This window comes from Pagrus major, chromosome 21 (genome assembly GCF_040436345.1).
Source record: "Pagrus major chromosome 21, Pma_NU_1.0".
Taxonomy (NCBI): domain Eukaryota; kingdom Metazoa; phylum Chordata; class Actinopteri; order Spariformes; family Sparidae; genus Pagrus; species Pagrus major.
Window position 1 is genome coordinate 24,853,323 of NC_133235.1, and position 6,735 is coordinate 24,860,057.

Below are 6,735 nucleotides of genomic sequence, written 5' to 3' on the forward strand. Positions count from 1 at the left end.
TTTTTTTTTGTGCCTATAAATCGATTGAGACCCTCGAGGCAAAGTAACTAACTGGTAACTAAAGTAATCAAATAAACCTAGTGGGGTAAGAGTACAATATTTACCTTCAAATTGTAGACGAGTGGAAGTATAAAGTAGCAGAAAATGGAAATATCTCAAAATTGTGCTTAAGTACCGTACTTGAGTAAATGTACTTAGTTACATTCCACTACTGCTGTATTCTTTGGGTCGACCGATTACTGGATCTGATATTCAGCATTTTTCTGATTGTCAGAATCGGTGTTTTGTTCTTTTTTATCCGATTGCCAATAATATAAATTAAATTAAAAATGCACTACTTTGGCTCTGATGCAGCATGTAATCTGCAAAGTAACTAATAAATGAGGCTTTTAAATAATAGTAGTGGAGTAAAAAGTACAATATTTGCCTCCAAAATGTAGTGGAGTGGAAGTATAAAGTAGCAGAAAATGTAAATAATCAAGTTAAATACAAGCACCTCATATTTGTACTTAAGTACAGTACTTCAGTAGATGTACTTAGTTACATTCAAACACTGAACCTCTTGTAACCTGAATTCTCAATGTATTAAAGACAACACACTTTTTGTTTTACGGAAAGAGGTGAGCAGGAAGACTCAAAATAAATGTTCAGCCTCTGATTTTCTTTTCTTTTGTGATATATTGTTGGTTAGGTTTGATTTGTTTGTCTTCATCCACCTGCAGCGGTTCAGCGGTTTAAAGAGCTTTACATCACAAAGACTTAAGAGCGGAGATTGTGTGAAATAGAAGAAACAGATTAGAAGAATAGGCCAGGCCGACATTAAGATAAGCATCTGAGAAACGTTGCATCTTCAGTATGAGGAAATCCGCTCTGTGATTAGTAGCCTTGGGATGTTACTGTTACAAGGCAAGGAGAGGAAAGAGGGACTGTTTTTCTGATGCGTTTGATCTTATCAAATACATGTGACCCACAACACTCCTTCAATGGGAGCTCAAACTGAGAGCGGTTATCATGACAAAGGCCCGTGAGGTGAACCCAGGTGAGCCAGAGAAAAGGAAAAAGAGAAGCGGAGCATTTGGTAACCACACAGCCTCGGGGCATGCAGGGTTACCTTCATTAATGGTTCTGAAAACGAGGAGTGGAAACAGTGAGCTAATAGTTTATGGTCCAATGATGAACATGAAGCCTTACCTCCTGTGAGATTATAATCTGTCCTATACTACGCCTTTGTGTGTGTGTTAATGGAAGAAAGACATGTTATCCGGTGTTGTGACAACATCTTGGTGTAGATTTCCTGCTACCCACAAAGAAACTGGATGCATTTTGACGAAAAGCAATAATATGTTTTAGATCATTCTGACATGTCTACTGCAAATTTATGTAAAGTTTGCAACTGTGAAGAATCCTGCATGGTAGGTTATGTTGGAAAATGATGTCAGATGTGCAGGATGACGGAGTATTACGCAAAACCATTTGCTCTGAAATCACAAAAGTCAGCACACTTATGGTATTTCCTTGGCGACTGCATATTTTCAAGGCTCACACATTGTGCATCCATAGATTTTGTTTATTAAATAGCATAAAACATGTCAAAGATCTCTTGACAGACACATTTAACTGTTATTATAGCGTTAAATATGGAACTTAGGTGAAAAAATCTTTTAAAAAATCATCTTGGCTACATTTGCCTTTGCAGATATTCAGTTTTTATTTCATCAAACCTCCTGTGGCATTCTGGATTTACATACCTGATTACATTTGATTACTTGTGAGTAATTTTACTTTTACTAAAATGTGCACATTGAAAGGTAAAAAAAAACAATCATCATTAAGGAGGAAATATGGGGAGTGCTGCACTTGTCCAGGAACGATAATAAAGTCGAATAAAAGTGCTCTTCAAGGAATGGCCAGCGGTCGATTAAAAGAAAAAGGAGTGACTGGAGGTCCATTAACTGAGGCACTCTAATATCAATTATAAAAGTCCTTAACTGAATCATGGATAAACCAACGTGCTTCGACTCAGAAGAGTCTTCATCAGGACATAAATTCAGCATTAATTCCATGATTAACATGACAATTACTCTGGCCCCTATGTCACAGACTGTTTTTCTCATTCCCAGCATGCTTTTTAAAAAGAGGCAAGTACCTTCAAAGTCTGTAATCTGATTATTCTGCTTTCATTAGTAACTGGAACTCATTACACTCACTACACCGATAAAATGCGATTCATTGCATTGTTATCCAGTTAGACACAATATGTCAAGACCTCACCCTGCATACACACAGTGACATATGGCAAACATGCACGCATACATTCAGCCACAAGAGGGCACATGTTAGCCCGGTTTACAGGGGACACAAGTAGTCTGACCGGTCTGACACCATGACAACATTTTATTTATTTATTTGATCTGGCTTTCATGTTGAAGTTATCTGAAGACAGATTAGTTCAAATCATGAAGCTCTCTCTTTGTGCTTTCATGCGTGAAGAAGTGAGGCGGTTACATAATGTACTGCATGACAGAATGGAAATCCACAACTTGGCTGCGTGACATGTACTCTCTGTAAAGCAGAGAAGCTTTTAATGCTCAGTCAGTCAAGAGACGAGGAGGTCTGACAGGGGGAAATGTCACAAAACTTGATTTTTTTTTAAAATTACTCCTACTTTAGCTTCTTACATTGGCTACCCATGTCTTTTAGATCAGTTTTATAAAAGGCCCTGTCTGGATCGGCAGCTCCATATATCTCTGAGATGCTCTCCCCTCCCGGCCAAACACGCTGCCAAACAACTGTTATGTGTTCCTCATTGCTAAAAACTAAAGGTGAATATGCTTTTCATGTTCGAGCCCCCAGATGTTGGAGCTGCCCTGCCTGAAGAGATCAGGCGTGCTGAATCGGTGACCCATTTCTGATCAGTCATCATGTGTATAAAGTTGCTGATTTCAATGCTTTTATCTTTGTTTTATTCAAGTTTTCCTCATTTTTGTCTTTCTAGTGTTATTCTTTATGCTGTCATTATATTAACATCTATACATGTGCAAGGTTATAGTGGTTCAGATGCTGCAGATGTTGGCTAAAAGCATTAAAGGTGCACTATGTAGTTTTGGGGAAGAGAAAGATCTTCATTGACTTTGACTGATTCATTCATTGATTTATTTTTTAATGCCTAAACAAACTAAATAAACAAGCTTTTTTTGTTTTCATGACTGAATAAACTGAATAAACAAACTGACCTTAAAGGACAACACACTTTTATACTGTTTTACTTTGTTTATATGTGGCGGACCCTGCTACCTCTCTCTACAAACAGTGTTCTGGGGACCTTATTTTCCTCTAAGAACAGCTTGTTTATTCAGTTACGGAAAAGATAAATATTTCTGAGTTTGTATTATTACCTCATTAATATTGCAAATATTAAAATGCTTAGTTTTAATTTCTTCTCCAAAACTACATAGTGCTCCTTTAAGTTGTTTTCCAGCAGTGTGATTCAGGTGTATCTGAGCCATGGCAACAATTTCGATAACCGTGCCTCTACAGCTGCCTAAATCTTTCAAATTTCATCGATTTTGTGTCGGCACACAGTCTTTGTAGATGTAGCCAACGTATAATGACGTTCTAATTAAAACATGGTCATAGACAGCGGTTATTGATCTATAGTTAAACAAAGATAAAACTGAAATCATTGTTTTTGGAGCCGAGGAAGAACGACTAACAGTCTCTGCTCAGCTTCAATCTGTAATGTTGAAAACTGCAAACCCACCAAGAAACCTTGGTGTAATCATGGACTCAGACCTGAATTTCAGCAGCCACATTAAGTCAATTACAAAGTCGGCCTACTATCATCTTAAAAATATATCCAGGATAAAAGGACTTATGTCTCGGCAGGATTTGGAAAAACTTATCCATACATTTATCTTCAGCAGACGAGACTAGAGCCAAGTTTTTTTGATGTCTTTTCAACGTTTACTACTGATGTTGAAGTGAAATCCTTACAGGTTCAAAATAAAAAAAATGTACAATGTCATTTTAGACTCCTTTTAACTTCAGTCAGAGACGTCTGAAGAACTTGTTGTGGTTCAAAATTAAAGTTTTTATGACGGCCAAATTTTACCAGTTGGATTTGAATCCTGAGCCTCAACCTCAGTCGCCTGCATGAGGCGTGCACTTTACCAGGAGAGCTATTCATCAGCATTATTAAATACCATGAACTCAAACCTTGGAACATCAGCCTACCTGATGAAGGATGGATGACCAAAACAAATTATTTATCAAAGCTGATAAATAGCTCACTTGGCAAAGTGCATGCCTCATGCAGGCTACTGAGGCTGAGACTCAGGATTTGAATCCACCGTGTAGCCTTTGCTGCATGAAGTCAAATTTGGCCATCATAAAAACTCATTTCAAACCACAAGAAGATCTTCAGTCTGTGACTGAAGTTAAAAAGGTGTATAAAAAAAACTTTCATTCTGGCTCTCCAGAGAATTGACACCTTTTGGATGTGTTTATGCTCAGTTGGAAATCGCATCACATAAACGCAGCGGAGGAAAAAGTAGAATATTTGCCTCAAAAATAGGTTTTGGAGGCAAATAATAATAATTAAGTAACTGTAAATTGACATTCTCAAGTGCAAGTTCCTGAAAATTGCATTTAACTTCAATACCTGAGCAAATGTACTTAGTTACCTTCCATCTCTGTATTTAAGTCTACGAGAACCTGAGCGGTGCTGAGCTGCAGCTGAAGGTGTCACAGCTGGCCGCAGTGCTCGGAGCTGTCCACGGCCTGTGGTGCTGAAGAACACGGTTCACCTCACTGTCGCTGCGGGCGCTAAATTATAATTATACGGTAAAATAGGCCCATTAAACCCACCTTAGCCACATGACCCACACTTGTGACAGGCCATCCAGGTGGCGCACACCGAGCTGGGGGAATCAATTTGAACGAGTGTATCGACTGGATTTGTTTTGGTTTTGTTCTGGTAACATGATCAGGATGAGTTGGCTCTGTCCCTGCGGTCCACGGGGTGAGCCCGCCCCCGCGCAACCGGATAGAGCAACGACGCCTAACGGGACTGAATCATGAACATAAACATGGCGGAGGAGGAGGAGGCGATCGGCACCGGGGAGGATCGTGACTCCGCCGCAGATTCGTTTCCCAGCGATGAATGCCAGTGTAAGATCTGCTACAACTACTACGACCTGGACCGCCGCACTCCCAAACAGCTGGGCTGCTCCCACACCTTGTGCCAGGAGTGCCTCGACGCCCTGCACTCCCGGGAGGGCCGAGGCTGGAGAATCGGCTGCCCCGTGTGTCGACACCGGACTCCGGTGCCGGAATATCGGGTTCACAAGCTCCCGGACAACACCGCACTGACCGCGGCGCTCCCGCTTAAAACGCACGAGCCACTGAGCTCGTCACGCACAGACGTGCGGACAGGTCCGGCCGAGTCTTCAGACGACGACAGCTGCGGTCAGACGTGCAAACAAGTTGCGTTCGCGGGGATCCCCATCTACTTCAGATAATGACTGAAGTTTCTATTTGGGTGAACTGTTCCTTTAAAACTATTGAAAGAGCACTTTAAAGGATAAGTTTGCCCAAAAATGAAAAATCAATCATTATCTCCTCACCCCTATGCTGATGGAAAGTTGGGTGAAGTTTTGAAATCCACAAAACATCTCTGGACTTAGCATGCTGACTTTAGTAGACCTCTCCACAACACAACACAACACAACACATAGACGTCGTCAACATAATATCAACATTGTCGTTTCTTCACACTCTGTTTATTCATAATGTTAAATGTTGTTCCTTTAAAACAAGTCCCCATCAACGATCAGGAGAAGGCTGTTAACACTGCCTCGCTGTGAAGCTCCAGAAATGTTTCGTGGACTATGAATCTTCACCCGACTTTCTTACAGCTTGGGGTTGACTAGATAATGGCTAAATGTTCATTTTGTGGTCAACTGTTCCTTTAAAATCATTGAACGAGCACTTTAACTGGTCTCACTAATGGAAACACTGCAGCAGAATCCTCCCCGTCTCACCTCCTACAGCTGTTTCCTGCTGACTGATATTATTTATATGACAGATTTTATAAGGTGCTACTGTGCAAGCAGGTGCATATGTATGTATATGTCGAGCTGTCGGTATGTGACGGATATATGATCGACCGATTGTGCCAATGAAAGAACCTTTTTTTACCCCATAAGCACCTCTGTGTGATTACATTGACTCCCTGCGGTGGACCAGGCCAGCAGGGGTTCCCCCGGCCAATCACCTGAGGGGACATGAGCCTTCACAAGATGAGAGAAATAACTTTGGGGTAGGGGGCCCGAAATAAGTAGTGGTGTAAAGTAGTGAGACAATGGAGGTGCAGGTGACCTCCTAGGGGTTTTTAATCATCTGATGGGCTTAAGTTTGTTTTCCAAAGTCATATAAACTGCGAGGAGGTGCGAACTCCAGTAATGAGTTGGTCTCCACCCCATGTCTTAGTGGACATGTTTATCCAAACATATTTTGGAGGTATTAAGTAGCTAACTGTAAATTGACATACTCTAGTGCAAGTTCCTGAAATTTGTATTTAACCTCAATACCTGAGCAACTGTACTCAGTTACCTTCCATCTCTGTATTTAATCTGTATTTAAACTAGCTGACTGTTCTGTGTTGTGTTGTGTACAACTGTACGTGCCTTGCCTTGAATTGCCCCCCGGGGACAAATAAAGTTTTTTTAATTGAAC